This window comes from Coenobita brevimanus, chromosome 12 (genome assembly GCF_032717465.1).
Source record: "Coenobita brevimanus isolate Jiangsu-jjx chromosome 12, ASM3271746v2, whole genome shotgun sequence".
Classification (NCBI taxonomy): Eukaryota; Metazoa; Arthropoda; class Malacostraca; order Decapoda; family Coenobitidae; genus Coenobita; species Coenobita brevimanus.
This window is the reverse complement of record NC_136965.1, coordinates 11,682,675-11,705,792: the sequence shown is the minus strand read 5'-3', so window position 1 is coordinate 11,705,792 and position 23,118 is coordinate 11,682,675.

Genomic DNA, 23,118 nt, shown 5'->3' with positions numbered 1-23,118 from the left:
GCCTGAAAATCAATCTCAGTAAATGTGACTTCCTGTGAAAGAAAATCAAATTCCTAGGCCATGTCGTAGATACACAAGGCATTCATACTAATGAGGATAAAACTAAGGCGATTATTAACTTCCCAGAAACTACCACTACTGAAGCTGTACGAAGTTTCCTAGGCCTCAGTGGCTATTATCGTCGATTCATACGGGATTATGCAAAGATCGCCGCTCCTCTGACCCACTTACTCAAGCAGAATGTGCCCTTTGTTTGGACTAACGACCAGTCACAGGCCTTACAAAAGCTAAAGACAGCTGTTGTAAATGCCCCTGTTCTAGCGTTCCCTGATTATACCACACCCTTCCTTCTCTGCACAGACGCCTCAGGCACTGGACTTGGTGTCATTTTGATGCAACTCAATGAAGCATCAAGGAAGCGTGTCATAGCATATGCTAGTCGCATCCTTACAACCGCTGAACGTAACTACAGTGTCACAGATCTCGAAGCGCTAGCGGTATTCTGGTCCTTGAAACATTTCAGAGATATAGTCTATGGTTATCCAGTGCATATCCAAACAGACCACCTTCCACTATGTGATTTGTTCAAGAACCGCAACCTAACAGGTAGGCTAGCTAGATGGTCTGTCATCATCCAGGACTTTAATCCCACTTTTCAATATGTACCAGGCAAGTTGAATGTAGTCACAGAAACACTCTCACGTCACGTAGCAGCAGCTATAACATCACTGCAGCCTGAAGTAACTGAAAACACTACACTAACGTCAGAAGTTGTTCGAAACTTTCAGCGCCAAGACCCCATATGGTCCAAAGTCATTTATTTCCTAGAATCTGGCGATGCCTCGACCTTGCCTACTCTGCCAGTATCACTAGATGGGTTCGTGCTAGATGATGATCTCTTGTACAGGAAAACACTACTAACATGCAAAGACATGCCCAATCGCGAAGTACGCCAACTTGTTGTCCCCACTGCCCTGATACCAAAGGTTCTTCACATTGTTCATAATACCCCTCAAGCTTCCCATCCAGGTAAAGACCGATGCTTGCACCAAGCACGTCTCAAATACTATTGGCCGACCATGCGCCGCGATATCATTGCCCACTGTGACTCTTGCCTCTCCTGCCACCACCACAAAGGATCAACCGGCTTACCTGCACCTCTCTTACAATACCCAATCCCGTCACGACCATGGGAAACTGTCTCAATCGATCTCTTAAAACTACCTCTCACGGAATCCGGCGCTGAGTACTTGTTCGTAGCGGTCGACCACTTCTCCCGCTACTGTGTCCTCGTACCCCTCCCCAACAAGACCGCGAAGAGCGTTGCACGTGCCTTTGTAGATCACGTAATTTGCCTGTTCAGTATCCCTCATACCATTCTTACTGACAATGGTACGGAGTTCAACAATAGCCTTCTAGACGAGATCTGTCGCCGCTTTCATATCAGTAAGTGCAATGTCGTGCCTAACCATCTGGCTTCCAATGGCCTTGTAGAACGCCACAACCGAAAAATTTTAGAGTACCTCAGACATCTAGGTTCCCATAGTTCGTTCTGGGATGACTGGATACTCCAAGTGGCGTCCTCAATCAATAGCTCCATCAATGCATCCATTGCTGAATCTCCCTTCTTCGTCCTCTTTGGTTTTGACAAGGACCTCCCATACTCTCTCTTATCCTCAAAGCCAGAACCCATCTACAACATGGATGATTATGTTAAACTAAACTTGGCCAACTTCCCGACAATCCACCACTATGTCCAATCCACTTTGGCTTCCTCTCAGGAGGACATGCTGCAGCACCAACATAAATCCGCCTCTCCTATCACTACCACTGTAGGCGATCTTGTCTTTGCTCATTCCCATACGCGTTCCTCTAAGTTGGATGACAAATTTACAGGGCCCCACCGCGTCCTCACTCAACAAGGCAACAAATTTCACCTCCAGGACCTGTCCACTAAGGACACCAGATGGGTCCACGTCGATGACTTAAAGCGAGCAGCCCGTGGCCTCGTGTTGGAAGAGTCACTTACGCAACCTCCTGACCCCCCTTCCCCTCCACACATCCCTCAATCTACTTTGTCTCCACCTATCCCTCAGTCTCCTTCATCTCCACCTCCACCTACTCATTCATCAACCAATCTATATCGGTCCAAACTGCGCTCTGCCCATCAACCTCTTCAAGACCTCCCCCATTAACTCTACCCTGATTTTCTAGGTACGATGTTAGCGATCTCCCTGCTGGCAGTGCTGACCCTCCTGGGGTCTGGGTCAGGTCAGGACGATGGTGGAGTACGTCCTGGGGCCTTGGTCGGCTCAGGCGGCGAGGTCTCCCTGCGTTACGATCTTCTGCCCCTGGCCGACGTAGCCATTGCCCTACCTACTTAAGCGCACCAGCTCCACGGAATCTAGACCCATCTCACGGCCGTCATGGGGACACACAACCCAAATGAGTATCTCTATAACCTTTTCCTACCACTCTCCTGGCAATTGCAATACATAAGTAACAGATTCACTGAGCTCAATGACACATTTTCCATTCAGACACCCGTTGGTCATTCTTGTGTGAAACGAGGTCTCTTCGACTTTGGTGGTGAGATTCTGAGTGGCTTGTTTGGCGTTGCTACAGCCTGTGACGTTTCTGGCTTCAAATCTGATCTCACTCATTTAGCATCAGCTTTAGAATCCCAACACCGAGTCATTAAAATCCAACACACTATGTTACAGAAGCTCACGACCCACCTAAATGAAGTCACGTCCACTCTAAACAACTTCACCGATGTCTTACACCGCCACCTTTCAGATCTCAACGTTATCTCTCAGTTCTTCTACCTCAGACTCAACATGGATAATCTCCTACTGGCCATTGACTCTCTCCTGTCTCAAGTCTCTACCTTGGTTCGTATCCTGGTCGATGCTATAAATGGACGTGTCACTGCCGACTTAGTACCTGTCTCAGCTCTCCGTTCTGTCCTGGAATGGGCTCACTCCACCTTCGGTCTATCCCCAGTCCTCCCCTACTCCTCCCTCGAATATTATTATCCTGTTCTCAAAGCCACTCTTCTCACCAAATACGTCGTTGTCCATATTCCTCTCCATTCTGCCATAACCTTTACCCTTTTCCACATCATTCCCTTCCCTTTCTGCCTCAACAACTCCTTGTTACAAGTATCTGTTCCTTCAGAATATTTCCTCCTCTCCCATGATCATCTTTCAGTTGCCTTCCTTTCTTCCACAGACCTCCAGAAATGTTCCTCCCTTACTCCGACCTCTCGTCTCTGTGCTGCCCACCTTTTCGCTATCTTCCCTAGCAGTGCTACACCCTGTGAGTCTGCTTTAGTTCGCAACCATTCCATCTACTCGGCTTGTTCTTTTGTCCCAGCTCCTGAACTCCCGGTCCACCATGCTCATCTCCACCATGTCCAGTACTTCTTTGCTGTTCCCATCTCTGTCACAATCATGTGTCCTGGTTCTTCGGTTCGATCTGTCCCCGCTAGAATATTGTACTGTCAAATCAGAGTCCGTCATCACTGATGCCACTCGCTATCACCAAGCTGCCCGTACACACTCCTATGACATCTTTCAATCAATCGACGTGCCTTCCACCCTACCATCTGCCAACATTACCGTCACCTCCCCTAACTTGTGCATGCTAATATTCCTCAATGACAGTGATTTCATTATGGATCAATTTTCTCTGGCCTTCAGCCGTTCCTGGGTTCATCCAACAGTTATGTTTCCCCCTGTGGTTATCGCTTTCATAGGTTTTCTACTCATCATATGTGCAGTGCATTGTTGTGTCAGAAAAATGGAACGCTGACTCCAGGAAATCAGAGTCGCTACAGGCATAGTACGCCCTACACACGACGTAGAAACTCCCCGTACTTAGTGCCCTCACATTCAGTGACTACCAATGCCATCTGACAATTACCCAAACTGTGAACAGAACTCTGCCTACTAGAAAATTATGGTATTTCTTTAATGCATTACTGAGTGACAGTGTATCCTACAGAAAATACAAAAAAAAAAAAAAAAGAACGAAGAACAACAATAGAACTCTCATATCTACTCCTTGTTTATCATATATCAAACTATTATTGTGTACTTCCCATTATGTCTATGTATACCTTCGACCCTTACTGGACTCGTACCTATTAATCTTTGTATATTTTATATGTATATGTCCTTCTAATTCCCTCCCCTAAACATGGCTATGTCTCCCCTACTGCCCCTGTATCATACTTATCCCTTGTACAAACCTCCCCAACCTTGCCTTAATACTCTAATCAAACACCATATAACTCCTGGTGTCAGGAGACACCATCTCAGCTACCCGGGGGAGTAGTGTACCCCCTCCACATTATGTCTACCCCCGATGTATATATGTTCCCCCCCCCCCAATGCATACCTAGCACGCTTTCCCAGAGCCCAAGCCTGGGCGAAGGCGTTACTGAGTCAGTTCATAGCAGACAGTCAAGATGGGCAGACTATTTTGTTGTGAGCTCGTAATAAACTCCTTATCTAGCTGTTTGTACACGGAGTTTCTATCACCAAAGTATTGCAAGTTACAAATGTGGCAAAAGAAGGTCAGGAATGGTGATGAGTTAGTGAGTGAAACAACGCTTATAATGCCTATATTACTGTTTGAAAACCAATATACTCTCATACTACATATAAATTTGTACCAAATAAATGAATAAATACCGTTCAGGAGTGGTGTGGAATAGTTATCCTCCCATAGAACTCGTTTTCTTTGCAGTCAGCCTGATAGAAAACCCTGTAAGGTAAGGAGGTACTCCTACCTGTATTGAGTATTTTAAACCTCAGGTGAGCGATTTCTCTATGAATTTTCGATTGTTTCTCATCAAAAGCGGAGGTTTTAGCCAAAACAAAATTTTTCCAAAAATGGTCGGGACTGGGGGGGTGTTGGAGGTGCGAAAGTGGTCGGGACGTGATGGGTTAAGGGCCTGCCCTATTTCTGGGCATTTGTCATTTTCAAAATGATGCTTTAAAGTGTTGCAAAGTAGGAAAAAACTAGCACAAGAGCCAAAGAGCACCGATCGGAAACAGTAAGTCTTCAATGGACTATCCTCACTTTGAGGATTATGAGGCCTGAGAAATTTTGTTAATTTCCTATCCTCCTCTCTCAGTCCTATTCTGAGAAAAGCCTTACTAATGTCTGCTGTATAAGCATAAGGTTTCTCTCTACATCTTAATAACACATTCCCTAGCTTCTCTGTTAGTGTAGGTCCAGAGTATAGGCAATCATTCAAGGTAGCTGATCCCTTGGACGCTTTTACTACAATTGAATACTATACTACAATTGAATACTATTCTTAGATCTTTAGTGGAAAAGTTTCTAGAGAAGGGAAAGAAGTTGTATGTGGCTTTCATGGATTTGGAGAAAGCATATGACAGGGTGGATAGACAAGGATTGTGAAAAGTGTTAAGAATATATGGAGTAGATGGGAAGTTGCTGAATGCTCTTGAGAGTATGTACAATGGTGCGAAGGCTAGAGTGCGTGTGGATGGTGAACTAAGTGAATTTTTCTCTTTGAAAGTTGGGTTGAAACAGGGATGTCATGTCTCCATGGGTGTTTAATCTGTACATGGATGGGGTAATAAAAGAGGTACAAGGTAGGGTAGTGGATGTTGGAGTGGCCCTGGTGAGAGAGGATAGTGTTTGGCAACTCCCTGTACTGTTGTTTGCAGATGATACTGTGTTGTTGAGTGAAGACGAAGGGGAGCTGCAAGGCTTGGTGGATGAGTTTGGGAGAGTGTGTAAGAAACGGAATCTAAAGGTGAATGTAGGGAAGAGTAAAGTGATGGTCTTTGAGAGAGGTGAAGTCAGTGAATGTACAGCGAGGTTGGATGGTGAGGAATTGGAAAATGTGAGCACGTTTAACCCGCCCCGTCCCGTCGACGTATGGGTACGTTGCAACAATTTGCATTTGCCAGTCCCGGCGATTTACCGGTACGTCGTGCAATTGCAATGTGCATAATTTCGACAATTTTCAAAATTCGCGCTTGATTTGCGGTACGTACCCTTGCATGACCTTCCCCTACCTGCCACCAGGCGGGGACACTCGGCAACCCCGCACGACCCGCGTTAGCCCACCTGTCGTCCACTCACCTGGTAGCCACGGTCCTGCTCAGATATGGCTAAGAGAGGTCTCTCAGACAGCGAAATTCAAGTCGCCCTGGACACCTTTACCGGCGACAGTGATTCCCCACTGGACGACGAGGATATGGACAAGGATTATGTGCAGCCAGAGGAGGAAGAAACCACCAGCAGTGACGAGGAAGTTCCGTCTCCCAGGAAGCGGCAGTACGTGACTTACCGTGCTGCTAGAGAGGGGCAGCAGGCAAAGAAGGCACGTGCAATATCCTATCTCTATCCCCAGCGTGATTTGGAACCAGAATTCGAGGACGAGGACGAGGACGAGGATGAGGATGATGACGGAGCCGTGGGACGTGCTGCCACGTGGTATGGACGTGAGGTGATAACACATCGTGGCCCAGAGTGCACACCGCGTCGTATGAGCAGGTATGGGTCTAGCATTTTGTTTGGGGAGTTAGGAAGTCAAGTGGAGGGAGTGGGGAGTGAAAGGGAAAGTCCAGGGAGGCTTAGGGAAAGTGAGAGTGATGTGAGTGAGTCATTGCTCTCCCTACGTAGTGTGAGGCGGCATAGTGGATCACGTGGGCCAATGCGGGTGCGTTCCTTATCATGTGGGGTTGTGAGGGAGGGGGAAGGTGGGGAGGAACCACTCCAAAGCACGACTTATGCTCCCCAATATCCCCTAACACATGGTCGAGCTAGGGTGCGTGAGAGAGCACGTGGTGTTGTAATGGAGGGGGAAGGTGGGGAGGAACCACTCCCAAGCACGTCTTATGCTCCCCAATATCCCCTAACACGTGGTCGAGCTAGGGTGCATGAGAAAGCACGTGGTGTTGTCATGGAGGGGGAAGGTGGGGAGGAACCACTCCCCAGTATGTCTTCTGCTCCCCAATATTCCCCTATTTCATCCCCACAACGCCCTAATGTTCCTCAAGGCCGTAAGGGTAAGGGAAAGGGAAAGGGTAAAGGCAGAGGGAAGAGGAGTGACAGTGGGGAAGCCCTCTGCACTCCTTCTCCCCCACCTCCCCAACCAGGATCTCCTCCCCACCCAGACGAAGGCGGTGATGGGGATGATGGGGACGAGGGATTTGTGTTGTGGGATTGGGAGGATGGGAGTGATTTTTCTCCCCTCATTCACCCCTTCACTGAGCAGGGGCAATCTGGCTGCATTGCTCCAGGAATTCACCGTAATTCCACCAGGTTGGATTTTTTCCACCTGTTTTTCATGCCACCCTGTCATATGCTTTCTCCAAATCCATGAAAGCCATATACAACTTCTTTCCCTTCTCTAGAAACTTTTCCACTAAAGATCTAAGAATAGTATTCAATTGTAGTATAGTATTCAATTGTAGTAAAAGCGTCCAAGGGATCAGCTACCTTGAATGATTGCCTATACTCTGGACCTACACTAGCATCAATAATGATGCACTCGATGAAAGGAAAGACACATTTTATGAAAAGTTGCAAGAAGGAGTAGGAAGGGTACCTAGACATGATGTTTTGATCTGCATTGGAGACTTTAATGCAGTAATGGGCTGTTCAAATGAGGGATTTGAGGCATGTATGGGTAAGATGGGAGTTGGTAGTAGGATGAGTGAAAACGGAGTGAGGTTTGGAAGCTTCTGTCTAGCAAATGACTTAGTCATCGGGGGCACACTCTTTCAGCATTGCAATATACACAAGACAACTTGGGTGTCGCCGTGTGGAAAATATAAAAATCAGATTGATCACATCGCTATCAGTAGGAGGCATAGAAGTTCTCTGCTAGATGTTCATGTTAAACGGGGAGCGGATATTGGTAGTGACCATCAACTCAGCATTGCAAAAATAAGGTTTAAACTTAAAAATCAGAAGAAGGAAAAATCTGGTGTTGGTAGATACGATATTGTTAAGCTTAGAAGGGAAGGAGAAGAAAAGGAGGAATTCAGATTAGAATGCAGAAATAGGTTTTTGGTGTTGGAAACGTTGGAAGAGGGGGAGAGAAGTGTAGATGAGATGTGGGAGGATGTGAACAAAGTTTTGCATGAGACTGCTGAATGTACGATTGGAAGGAGACATAGATTAAGGAGAAAGAAATGGATATCAGAGGAAACGTGGGATATGATAAAAAAGAGAGATGAGGCTAAATTGAGGAGTGAGATGCAATGCGTTGATGAACGAGAGATTGAATTAGCAAGAGCTGAGTACTGGAGTTTGAATTCAGAAATAAGAAGGTTAGCTAGGAGAGATAAAAGAAGATGTGTGGATGAAAAGGTTGCAGAGACTGAAATCTTAAAAAACAAAAATGATGGACAGAGTCAAAGAATAGCATATGAATCGATTAGAGAACTGAGTGGTAATGCAGGTAAACGCAAGGAAATACCAGTTAGAGACAGGGAAGGAAATTTATTGACCAAAGATGGAGATATTAAAAATAGATGGAAAGAGCATTTTGAGACAGTTCTTAATAGACCAATACCACCAGAAGAGGATATACCGTCTGCTCAGGAAGATTTAAATATAGAAACAGGAGAGTTGAGGCTTGCAGAAGTGGAGAAAGCAGTAAAACAGTTAAAGAATAATAAGGCCCCAGGGGAGGATGGTTTATTTCCGGAAGTGCTTAAAGTGGAGGGGGATAGATTAATAATGATCTTGACCAAGCTATTCAATAAGATATGGGTGACGGGGTTACTACCATCAGTTTGGAAGAATGGTGTAATTGTTAAAGTTCCGAAGAAGGGAGACCTGAGTGAATGTGGTAATTGGAGGGGAATCTCTTTGTCACCGATAGCTTTGAAAGTTTTCAGTAGAGTGTTGTTAAATAGGTTGGAGCCTGTGGCTGAGGGTATTCTGAGGGATGAACAGGCTGGTTTTAGAAAGGGACGTGGTTGCAATGATCAGATCTTTATAGTTAGGCATTTGATGCAGCAAGTTAATGAAATGAGAGTACCGTTAAGTCTTTGTTTTGTTGATTTTGAAAAGGCTTTTGATAGTGTTTCGAGAGAGACTATGGGGAAGATCATGAGACATTATGGAATACCAGAGGAGTTTGTGAGGGTCATTATGAACATGCATGAGGACACATTTTGTAAGGTGATGGTTGATGGTTGTCTGAGTGATTCGTTTGAAGTCAAGTCCGGAGTAATTCAAGGTGGTGTTCTATCGCCTTTACTATTTATACTGGTCATTGATTACATTATGAAACGCGTTGGAACAGAAACCGGTGCAGGTATACTTTGGGGAGAGAACAGGAAACTTTTGGATTTAGATTATGCAGATGATATAGTTTTGATTTGTGATGGGCCAGAAGAGATGCGGAGAGTGTTGGACTGTTTGGTGAGTGAAGGTCGCAAGGTGGGTTTGGTTATTAATTGTGGAAAAACTGAAATAATCAATATGAATATGGAAAATGCGCAGGAATGTGTAATTGGAGGTATGGTTGTAAAGCAAGTTGATAGGTTTATATATTTAGGTACTTATTTAGCCAAGGATGGTTCTTTGAACTTTGAATTCGAGGAAAGGTTAAAGAAGGCTAATCAGGCAATGGGAATGCTTAAAAATATTTGGAATAATAACAATTTCTCTGTGCATACAAAAATCAAACTTTATAAGGTAATGGTTGGGAGTATCTTAATTTATGGACACGAGTCTTGGTACAGCACAGTGACTATGGAAAATAAATTCTTGGTGTTTGAAAATAAAGCACTTAGAAGAATATTAGGAGTTAAGTGGTGGGAAAGGATACCAAATAGTAGAATTAGAGAAATAACGGGAGTGCAGCCGATCGATGAATATGTTAGATTCTCACGATGGAAGTGGCTAGGACATGTGTATAGGAGACAGGGAATAGTACGAGGTACACCAGGGTGGGTGGCACTTGGTAGAAGAGGTAGAGGAAGGCCAAAAGAGACGTGGGTGAGGACAATGAGACGGGAAGCTGGAGATGAGTGTTGGGGAGATCTTGAGGAGTTAGCACAAGATAGGATGTGGTGGTGTGAGTTCATCGAGGCCCTATGCATCCCCGAGGGTGCCACAGGAAATGATTGATTGATTGATTGTTTTTCAGTGAGGCATTTGTTGATCAGATTGTATACCAAACCAACCTGTTTGCAAGCTCCCAGCGTCTAGAGAGTGAAAGATTGGGAACAAGGAGTAGGCATTCTATGATCTATGATTACCCTGTCTCCCTTACAGAAATGTTCTTATTTTTTGCCCTGGTCCTTTTGATGGGTATTATAAGAAAGAATAGAATTCCTGCTTACTGGACTAGGGACCCTGTTATGTTTACCCCAATATTTGGTCAAGTGATGAGCCGTAATCGGTTCCAACAAATTCTAAGTAGCCTCCATTTCTATGATGCTCATGACCTTGCAAATGCAAACAACACTGATAAAATGAGGCGAATTAGGTTCGTCTTTGATCACCTCAGGTAAACCTTTCGTTCCTCATTCTATCCCTATAGAGACCTCGTCATAGACGAGAGTCTCGTGTTGTGGAGAGGCAATATTTCATTCAGACAGTATATACCCAGCAAAAGGCACCGTTTTGGGTTCAAGATCTTTGTTATGTGCGACTGTAGGACTGGATCCGTGCAAGACATAGTCTTGTACATCGGTGCACAGACAGACATAATAGAAGATCGAAGTATTGGACTGTCGGGAGCAGTGCTAAAGACGATGATACAAGACTACCTTCATCGTGGTCACGTTCTCTACCTCGACAATTGGTACTCTAGCCCTCTTCTCGCTCGTTATCTTCACACGCATGAAACGGGAGTCTATGGAACCGTAAAGGTGAACCGGCGTCACATGGCCAAGGTAGGGCGGAAACTTGCAAGGAATGAGGTTGTCTTCTTCAAAGCCAACAACATCCTTGCAACAATGTGGAACCACAACAGAGGAGTAAGCCTCTTGTCCACGGTTCACCGCCCCTTGATGCACCGTACTGATTCCGTAGATTACCGTAGCGAGAACAAGCGTCGTGTTTGGAAACCTGAGTGCGTTAAGGATTACAATATAAACATGCGCCTAGTGGACCAGTCAGACTCCATGATATCGACGGTAGAGTGTGCCAGGACCACGATGAAGTGGTATAAAAAACTGTTCTTTCACTTGCTAGATATCACTGCTCTGAATTGCCACCACCTTCACGCCATGACAACAGGAGTTCAGGAAACATTTGAAGGGTTTGTGAGGGAGCTCACAAGAGAAATCTTTGCAAAGTATGCGGTTGAAAGGCCCCAACATCGCACCCGCACTGCCCACATTGCCCAAACTTCCCAGAGAATATCCGGCCGCCATTTCCCCACTCCTATCCCTCCCCAGCCCAACAGACCTAGGCCCCAACGCAGGTGTCACGTGTGCAGTAATTCCCAGGTGAGACTCACGACACAGAGGAAGGACACCCGCTATGAGTGCGTGCAGTGTGACGTGGGTCTCTGTATTCACCCATGTTTTAGTGAATATCACACGTTGATGCAATTTTAGTATGGTGTGAATGCGAAAGGACGCAGAAATTATGAGGTAAATGCGACAGACAGACGCTCAGTGAAATTATCAGTCATGTGGATCTCCAAATATTAGTATAAAGTGCATACGGGTAGAACATAAGTGAAAACATTGTATGTAAGTATATAAATATGCCCTAAGTTGAAACTTACATAGCGAGGGTTTTATGATGCGATATTCTTTCGCTCAGTGCAATAAATACGGCCCGTAATTATATAATTATTATTACTGGAAATTCTTACGGGTATAATATAAGTTCAAATTATTGTAAGTGCTGATATATATTCTAAGTCAAATATTCATAGCGTGTGTATAGAGATGCGATTTCCTGAAGCTCAGTTGAATGAATAAGGCACGTATTAGTCAAAATAAAAGTCAGCAAGTGATAAAGTGAAGAATTAGTATATAAGTGTATGAGTATTATGTTTGTCAAAACATTCTTTGCGAGGGTATTTTCATGCGATATTCTCACGCTCACTTGAATAAATAATGGCATAGAGTATGTACAGTGCATTATAGGCGTGTGAACGTGTGTAATGTAAGTGGGAAATTATAAGTGGAGTGAATAAATAAAGTAGATGATGAAACACGAGTGTTTGAGATCGTGGTTGCTACGTGAATATGCACTGGCATATCGCTAAATGCCCTCGTAATGAATGAAACTAATTGAAAACCTTTACAGTGGTGGAGGAAAGGTTCTATGTAAAGGGGAAAATAATTGGAAAGTGATAAAACAATTTGGTATGTTGAAATATGAGTCATAGCGAGTGCGCTTACTAAGCTGATGTGCGCTATACTTATGCTACATGTCATCATAATGAATGAAAACATCTGAAAACACTTACAAACAGTTGTAATTGGTAAAGTGTCATTGAAACAGAAGTATACAAGTAGAAAAAATGATAGGTTGACTCATACCAGAAACTTAGCATATAGCATGTTACGACTCGGACCAAACTCGCTATGCTCGAGCGTTGGTACAATGCTTATTTTTCATATATATGTGCCTGAAATCCATTATATTGTTACTGTTATTGTTTATTAGTTCAAATTCAATAAATATAGAGGTGTTGTGTGTTGTTTCTCCCATTATTCCTTACCATAGAAAACGTAAATGCATATCCAGCCCATTACAGAACACGATACCTGCCGGGGGGAACCGCACCTGTACGGACCACTTATAGACCACGGGAACCACTTTCTTTGTGATTTTCCTTCGTTTCTCGACCTAAGCGGAAGTTTTAGCAAAAAAATAAAATTTTCCAAAAAGGCTCGGGACTGGGGGATGTCATAGGTGCGGAAAACCTCGGGATGTGACGGGTTAAGTACTTGGGTAGTGTGATGAGTAAGGACGGAGGTTTGGAGGGTGAAGTGCTTGAAAGAGTACAGCAGGGAAGAAAGGTTGCTGGTTCTTTGAAAGCAGTGATAAGAAACAGGGAAGTGAGCATGGAAGTGAAAGTTACTACATGACAATATTGTGATACCAACTCTAACGTATGGAAGTGAAGCTTGGACGTTGTTGGATGCACACAAGTCAAGAGTGAGAGCAGTGGAAATGAGTTATTTAAGAGGAGCCTGTGGAGTCACAGGGAGAGACAGGCTGACGAATGAGGATATAAAGGAGCGTTGTGGTGTGGATGTGGATGTGATAGAAAGCGTTATGAGGAACACACTGAGGTGGTTTGGCCATGTGGAGAGGATGGAGGGTGAAAGACTGATGAAGAGAGTGTATCTGGGTGAGGTGGAGGGGGGAAGAGGGAGGGGGAGGCCGAGGATGAGATGGAGGGATGAGGTGGAGAGGTATATGAGAGAGGGGGGGTGTGAGTTGGGAGCAGGGCAGTGAAATGGCGGAGGACAGGGCGACTTGGAGGCGATTTGTTTGTGGCCACCCCAAACGGGATTGAGGCGTCTGGCAATAGATAGATAGATAGAATACTATACTTATGGGAGTAGTTACTGAATCCTTGCTTACAGCATTATGTGGTAAGTAATGTCCTTCTTTGTGCTTAACCCCTTAACCACGGGGCGTCACTTTCGTGATGCTTGGGAGCAAGGGATCATACCGCGGGGCAACACTTTTGTGATTCTGTGTTGGCTTTGAAGTGGTGGCTTGTATCATCTATCAGTACTCCCAATGTCCAACACTAGTCAGCACTCCTAATCTCATCTGTACTCCCATCCATTGTTGACAATTTAGCCATTTCTCCCCGTTCTTGACTCCCCTCCCTACCTCCCCTCCATTACCCTATCCTCTCGCCTGCCTGGCCGTGCTACGCTAAGTAAATCTTCCCTGGAATTTCTCACTGATTTCATCCATTGAAATAAGCCCTGTGCCCTATTCTTATACCAAATAATATATACAAGAAAGAAATAAGGTAAGTGAGAGTGCCATACACCTAGAATTGGCTAATTATCACCTGACAACACCTCAAGTGCACTTGTTTGCTAATTTTCGCTGTTTATTTACCCTTGAAATATGCCGTATAATCTATTTTCGTAATAAAAATATACATAAGAAAGGAAGGGAGAAGCCTAAGTGATATTTACATTCACCTGGAACTACCTAATTACTGCAGGCCACCACACTGTATTCTACGCTAAGTAAATCTTCCCTGGAATTTTCCACTGATTTCATCCATTGAAATAAGCCCTATGCCCTATTCTTATACCAAATAATATATACAAAAAAGAAATAAGGTAAGTGATAGTGCCATACACCTGGAATTGGCTAATTATCACCTGACAACACCTCACGTGCACTCGTTCGCTAATTTTCGCTGTTTATTTTCCCTTGAAATATGCCGTATAATCTATTTTCGTAATAAATATACATATAAGGAGGGAAGGGAGAAGCCTAAGTGATATTTATATTCACGTGGAACTACCTAATTTATTATGTATTGTCTTGGTTTCCTGCCAATCATTTCATTGCTATATATTAGCAGGTCTCATAGGGCTGAAGTTGGTAATATTGCACCTACCCTAGCCAGGCGGCAGGAGGCCACCACTAACAGTTGATTGTCGTCTTTGAAAGTGGGAGTATGTCTGATTTGCTTCTGCTAACTTCCGCCGCTTTATAGCCCCATGCAAAGGGCCTGGACCTTTACCCCCTACTAATCGCGTATGGAAAGATGTAAAGGGCTGACAATTGATAGAGAGTGACTATGATCTTTTTATTGAGTAAAACAGTGCAAGTGGAATTGTAAATAAAGTGTAAATAATGTGTAAACAGCAAGAAAGCAATGAATGTAAATATAAGTGAACAGTGGAAAATAGTTTTATAAGTTACTTCAAGTGACAGTCCATAACACAGTGTAAATAAAATAGAAATGTAAATAATGTAAATAAAGTAGAGAACGTAAATAGAAATGTAAATGAGTGGTATTATAAGAATACGAGTATATATACTAGGAGTAATGAAAGTGAAAGTTTCACTCTAGCATTTATGAATACTATGAGTTATGAGAGTGAAGGTGAAAGTGACATTCACTCTCAATGCTAGTATACAGGACGAGAAAGTGAATGCTACGTATTTTACTGAAAGAAATTGAATCCCTACAGTGACAATAAACTACTTTTACTGGAGGAAACTTATGGATAAAGACTGTAGATATATATAAGTGTTATGTAGTAATATAAATATAAACTGTGAGTGTTTTTATGAATAACAGACAACAATAGCGGCGAACGATGGGAAGTGGGATGGTCATACGCCCTCGTAATTTTCATTGCTTTCACAGTGTTTTTTGGGGGGAGTATGGATTCCAATCTATTTGAAAATCATAGATTAGTGTTTCTAGTGATAATATCAGGCTGTGGTAATCATATTACTAGTTGTCGGGAAGTGTAAAGTGAAGACTTCGTTACCCAACTTCAGAAGTCTCCACAAGTCCTACGGTACTCGACAAAGGCTCAACAAACACCCAAGGAGAAAGCTGAAGGTATGTGCCATAAGTATCTGTGATTTTAATATTCTAGGACTAATAACTGATTTTTGGCAAATATTTTTAGAGAGTCTGTCGGAGCGCGAATATGCCCCCGGGAGCCGCAAGTCAAAGCAAAACAAGCCCGCGGTGTAAGGGTTAACAGGGGATTCTACCTCTTCTATAAATTTATTCTTCAATTGATATTGTATAATATTATCATATATGGTTAAATATTCTGGTTTATCTCTCAACTTCCTTAGAAGAGAATTTAACTGAGCCTTAGCTGCTTGGTAATTTGTTAGTAACTCCGAATGGTTTAGTTTCCTTGGTCATCCTACCCAGTAATGTCCATCCTTAACCCGCCCGTCCCGTCGACGTATGGGTACGTTGCAATGATTTGCATTTGCCAGTCCCGGCGACGTACCAGTACGTCGTGCAATTGCAATGTGCATAATTTCGACAATTTTCAAATTTCGCGCTTGATTTGCGGTACGTACCCTCGCATGACCTTCCCCTACCTGCCACCAGGCGGGGACACTCGGCGACCCCGCACGACCCGCGCTAGCCCGCCACTCGTCCACTCACCTGGTAGCCACGGTCCTGCTCAGACATGGCTAAAAGAGGTCTCTCAGACAGCGAGATTCAAGTTGCCCTGGACACCTTTACCGGCGACAGTGATTCCCCACTGGATGACGAGGATATGGACAAGGATTATGTGCAGCCAGAGGAGGAAGAAACCACCAGCAGTGACGAGGAAGTTCCGTCACCCAGGAAGCGGCAGTACGTGACTTACCATGCTGCTAGAGAGGGGCAGGAGGCAAAGAAGGCACGTGGTATATCCTATCCCTATCCCCAGCGTGATTTGGAAGCAGAATTCGAGGTCGAGGATGAGGACGAGGACGAGGACGGAGCCGTGGGACGTGCTGCCACGTGGTATGGGCGGGAGGTCATTACACATCGTGGCCCAGAGCGCACACCACGTCGTATGAGCAGGTATGGGCCTAGCATTCTGTTTGGGGAGCTAGGAAGTCAAGTGGAGGGAGTGGGGAGTGAAACGGAAAGTCCAGGGATTAGGGAAAGTGAGAGTGACGTGAGTGAGGCATTGCTCTCCCTACGTAGTGTGAGGCGACAGAGTGGATCACGTGGGCCAGTGCGGGTGCGTTCCTTATCACGTGGGGTTGTGAGGGAGGGGGAAGGTGGGGAGGAACCACTCCAAAGCACGTCTTATGCTCCCCAATATCCCCTAACACGTGGTCGAGCTAGGTTGCGTGAGAGAGCACGTGGTGTGGTAATGGAGGGGGAAGGTGGGGAGGAACCACTCCCCAGCATATCTTCTGCTCCCCAATATTCTACTATTTCATCCCCACAGCCCCCTAATGTTCCTGAAGGCCGTAAGGGTAAGGGAAAGGGAAAGGGTAAAGGCAGAGGGAAGAGGAGTGACAGTGGGGAAGCCCTCCGTACTCCTTCTCCCCCACCTCCCCAACCAGGATCTCCTCCCCACCCAGACGAAGGCGGTGATGGGGATGATGGGGACGAGAGATTTGTGGCGTAGGATTGGGAGGATGGGAGTTATTTTTCTCCCCCCATTCACCCCTTCACTGAGCAAGGGCGATCTGGCTGCATTGCCCAGGTAGTCACAGTAATTCCACCAGGTTGGATTTTTTCCACCTATTTTTCAGTGAGGCATTCGTGGAGCAGATCGTTTACCAAACAAACCTGTTTGCAAGCTCCCAGCGCCTAAAGAGTGAAAGATTGGGAACAAGGAGTAGGCATTCTATGATCTATGATTACCCTGTCTCCCTTACAGAAATGTTCTTATTTTTTGCCCTGGTTCTTTTGATGCGTATTATAAGAAAGAGTAGAATTCCTGCTTACTGGACTAGGGACCCTGTTATGTTTACCCCTATATTTGGTCAAGTGATGAGCCGTATTTGGTTTCAACAAATTCTAAGTCACCTCCATTTTTATGATGCTCATGACCCTGCAAATGCAAACAACACTGACAAAATGAGGCGAATTAGGTTGGTCTTTGATCACCTCAGGCAAACCTTTCGTTCCTCATTCTATCCCTATAGAGATCTCGTCATAGACGAGAGTCTCGTGTTGTGGAGAGGCAATATTTCATTCAGACAGTATATACCCAGCAAAAGGCACCGTTTTGGGTTCAAGATCTTTGTTATGTGTGACTGTAGGACTGGATACGTGCAAGACATAGTCTTGTACACAGGTGCACAGACAGACATAATAGAAGATCGAAGTATTGGACTGTCGGGAGCAGTGGTAAAGACGATGATACAAGACTACCTTCATCGCGGCCACGTTCTCTACCTCGACAACTGGTACACTAGCCCTCTTCTCGCTCGTTATCTTCACACACATGAAACGGGAGTCTGTGGAACCGTAAAGGTGAACCGGCGTCACATGGCCAAGGTAGGGCAGAAACTTGCAAGGAGTGAGGTTGTCTTCTTCAAAGCCAACAACATCCTTGCAACAATGTGGAACCACAACAGAGAAGTAAGCCTCTTGTCCACGGTTCACCGCCCCTTGATGCACCGTACTGATTCTGTAGATTACCGTAGCGAGAGCAGGCGTCGTGTTTGAAAACCTGAGTGTGTTATGGATTACAATATAAACATGCGCCTCGTGGACCAGTCAGACTCCATGATATCAACGGTAGAGTGTGCCAGGACAACGATGAAGTGGTATAAAAACTGTTCTTTCACTTACTAGATATCACTGCTCTGAATTGCCACCACCTTCACGCCATGACAACAGGAGTTCAGGAAACATTTGAAGAATTTGTGAGGGAGCTCACAAGAGAAATCTTTGCAAAGTATGCATTTGAAAGACCCCAACATCGCACCCGCACTGCCCACATTGCCCAAACTCCCCAGAGAATATCCGGCCGCCATTTCCCCACTCCTATCCCTCCCCAGCCCAACAGACCTAGGCCCCAACGCAGGTGTCACGTGTGCAGTAATTCCCAGGTGAGACTCACGACACAGAGGAAGGACACCCGCTATGAGTGCGTGCAGTGTGACGCGGGTCTCTGTATTCACCCATGTTTTAGTGAATATCACACGTTGATGCAATTTTAGCATGGTGTGAATGCGAAAGGACGCTGAAATTATGAGGTAAATGCGACAGACAGACGCTCAGTGAAATTATCAGTCATGTGGATCTCCAAATATTAGTATAAAATGCCTACGGGTAGAACATAAGTGAAAACATTGTGTATAAGTATATAAATCTGCCCTAAGTTGAAACTTACTTAGAGAGGGTTGTATGATGCGATATTCTGTCGCTCAGTGCAATAAATACGGCCCGTAATTATATAATTATTATTATGTGACATTCTTACGGGTATAATATAAGTTCAAATTATTGTGTGTGATGATATATATTCTAAGTCAAATATTCATAGCGTGTGTATAAAGATAAGATTTCCTGACGCTCAGTTGAATGAATAAGGCACGTGTTAGTCAAAATAAAAGTCAGCAAGTGATAAAGTGAATAATTAGTATATAAGTGTGTGAGTGAATTAGTATATAAGTGTGTGAGTATTATGTATGTCGAAACATACCTTGCGAGGGTATTTTCAGGCGATTTTCTCACGCTCACTTGAATAAATAATGGCAGTATGTATAGTGCATTATAGGGGTGTTAACGTGTGTAATGTAAGTGGGAAATTATAATTGGAGTGAATAAATAAAGTAGATGATGAAACACGAGTGTTTGAGATCGTGGTTGCTACGTGAATATGCGCTAGCATATCGCTAAATGCCCTCGTAATGAATGAAACTAATTGAAAACCTTTACAGTGGTGGAGGAAAGGTTCTATGTAAAGGGGAAAATAATTGGAAAGTGATAAAACAATTTGGTATGTTGAAATACGAGTCATAGCGAGTGCGCTTACTAAGCTGATGTGCGCTATACTTATGCTACATGTCATCATAATGAATGAAAACATCTGAAAACACTTACAAACAGTTGTAATTGGTAAAGTGTCATTGAAACAGAAGTATACAAGTAGAAAAAATGATAGGTTGACTCATACCAGAAACTTAGCATATAGCATGTTACGACTCGGACCAAACTCGCTATGCTCGCGCGATGGTACAATGCTTATTTTATATATATATGTGTCTGAAATCCATTATATTGTTACTGTTATTGTTTATTAGTTCAAATTCAATAAATATAGAAGTGTTGTGTGTTGTTTCTCCCATTATTCCTTACCATAGAAAACGTAAACTCATATCCAGCCCATTACAGAATACGATACCTGCCGGGGGGAACCGCACCTGTACGGACCACTTATAGACCGCAGGAACCACTTTCTTTGTGATTTTCCTTCGTTTCTCGACCTAAGCGGAAGTTTTAGCAAAAAACAAAATTTTTCCAAAAAGGCTCGGGACTGGGGGATGTCATAGGTGCGGAAAACCTCAGGACGTGACGGGTTAACCCGCCCCGTCCCGACCACTTTTTCACCACTGGTACCCCCCAATCCCGACCATTTTTCGACCCTTTTTTTTTTTTGCTAAAACTTTCGCTTTTGGTCAGAAACAATGGTCAGTGACAAAGAAATTGTTCCCCGGGGTCCATAATTACCTTAAACAGGTATGCCTTGGTCACACCTGGCCCCGTGTTCTCCGTAGGCGGTCTGAGCCTCTAACGTTTTCTATGGTATTATAAGTCTGGGAAACCAATGAAAGTAAGTAGATATGTATTTATTACAAACATAAAAACATGTGATAAAAGAGTATATTGGATTTTATACAAAAATAGAGCAGAAATAAGCATTGTACCATCGTGCGAAACGAGCAAAATCGTTCAACTTGGTCACGATGAATCGCTAACATTCGAAAATCATGATACATATCATTTTTTTTACTTACATAATACTTCTACAATAACATTATACCATTTTACATTTTATTGAACTGTTTTTACGTATTCACAGGCCTTTTGACAACATTTAGCGTAATGTTAGCGCTTATTTACGTAGTGAGTGAACTCGCTGTGACTGTTGTTTCAACTCGTATTGTGTTTTTTCTACTTACATAATACTTTTCTAATAACATTATACACTTTTCAACTTTATAGAACTGTTTTGAGATAATTTCAGGCCTTACGTAAATATATAGCATAATAATAGCGCATAATAACACACACAGTGAAGTCGCTATGACTACTATTTCAACTTACAACCTATTTTTGTACTTATATAATAATTCTCCACTAACATTGCACATGTTTACACTTGATATAATTGATATCACATAATTTCAGAACTTACGATGCAACTGAGCGTCATATTAGTGCGTACTTACACAGGGAGTGTTATCGCGATATCATATGTTTCATCTTACACTAGTATTGAACTTATAAAATACCTTACTACTAACATTACAACAAATTCCACTTTATATAATTCCTATCACATACTTACTGACCAGAATGTGGGTGTACTCGTGACATCAATTATTACAACTTACACTATTGTTCAACTTATACGTTTTATTCATGCTAACATTACACCCGTTTCCACTTTATATTCTTGCTATCACATATTTACTGACCAGAGTGTTATACTGAGTGTCATATTTTCGCAGATTTACACAGTGGGTGTACTCATGACATCAATTATTACGACTTACACTATTTTTCAACTTATACGTTTTATTCATGCTAACATTACACCCGTTTCCACTTTATATTCTTGCTATCACATATTTACTGACCAGAGTGTTATACTGAGCGTCATATTTTCGCAGATTTATACAGTGGGTGTAGTTTTCATATCACTTCGTTCAACTTACACTATTTCTCAACTTATACATTACTTTCCTGCAAACATTACACCCGTTTCAAGTTTATATAAGACTTGGCACATACTGACTGGCCTTACCATTATACTGAGCGTCATATCGCCATCCCACACAGTTTCAGTAGTGTAGGAAGTTTTGGTACTCTCTGAAACATGGCTGAAGGCACAACGCAACATTGGTGGTGGTGGGGGAGGTGGAGAGCAGCGCCTTTCATCACTCGCACTTCTCTTCCCTCTCCCTTTTCCTTTACCCATTCCCTTCCCTTTCCTTCCTTTCCCCACATCCTGGGGCTGTGTGGAGGAAGCTTGGGAATATTGTATGGCGAAAGACGTGCTGGGGAGTGGCTCCACCTCCTCTCCCCTAGGCCTACATGCACCACGTGCTCGTGCTGCCTCCCTCACACCACTTCCCTTTCACCCCGCACTCCCACCACACCACTTTCGCCTTCCCCAGACAAAACACTAGGCCATACTTTATTTGCCTTCTCTCCCCACCTTCTGATCCTCGGGGTGAGATTTTTTCCTTCCCCAACCACGAGGCAACATCACGTCCTAAGCCGCCGTCATCGTCATCGTCCTCATCCTCGTCCTCATCAGAATCTCTCTCTAGGGGATGGAGAGAGGTCCATGCAGGTGTTTTGGGTGCAGGCTGGCCTTCCCTTGCCTTACGATACGTGACATACCGCTTTTTCTGGGGCGAAGGGACCTCCTCATCACTGCTTGTTATTTCCTCCTCAGGCTGTACATAATCTCGATCCACCACATCATCATCAAGTGGAGAATCACTATCTCCAGTGAAGGCATCCAGGGCGGATTGTATTTCATCATCTGAGAGACCTTTACGCGCCATGTCTGACCTGGGTCACTGCTAACAGGTGAGTGACCGAGACAAGGGCGAGCACAGGTCACGCGGGGTCTGGGACGCTGCCCGCCTGGGGGCAGGTAGGGGAGGCTTGGGTACGTGGGCGAATCGAAAATCTCGCGCGAATTTTGAAAATTGTGGAAATTATGAACCTTGCAATTGCAGGACGTTGAAGTACGTCAACGGGATTGGCAGTGACATAACGTGAGGACGTGGAAGTACGTCGACGGGACGCCGCGGGTTAAATGCCACAGACTGATTATACAAATCCAAGGTTGTTTTATCTTCAGGGATTGGTTCCTCAGAGTGTATTCCTACACTGTCTAAGTCCCACAATTTGTGTGCAGGTTCAATATTTTCATCCAACAAGACATATATCTGAGTTGGTTCTAATTCTGCACCTATTCTAGCTACCATCAATGATTGTGTGGGGGTAACAAAGCATGAGTCTGCTAGTTTGGCCTCTCCTTTAACCCGCCCCATCCCGACCACTCTTTGACCACTGGTACCCCCCAATCCCGATCATTTTTCGACTTTTTTTTTTTTTTGCTTAAATTTTTGCTTTTGGTCAGAAACAATGGTCAGTGACAAAGAAATTGGTCCCCGGGGTCCCTAATTACCCTAACCAGGTATGCCTTGGTCCCACCTGGCCCCGTGTTCTCTGTAGGCGGTCTGAGCCATGGTATTATAAGTCTGGGAAACCAATGAAAGTAAGTAGATATGTATTTATTACAAACATAAAAACATGTGATAAAAGAGTATATTGGATTTTATACAAAAACAGAGCAGAAATAAGCATTGTACCATCGTGTGAAACGAGCAAAATCGGGCAACTTGGTCACGATGAATCGCTAACATTCTAAAATCATGATACATATCATTTTTTTTTACTTACATAAT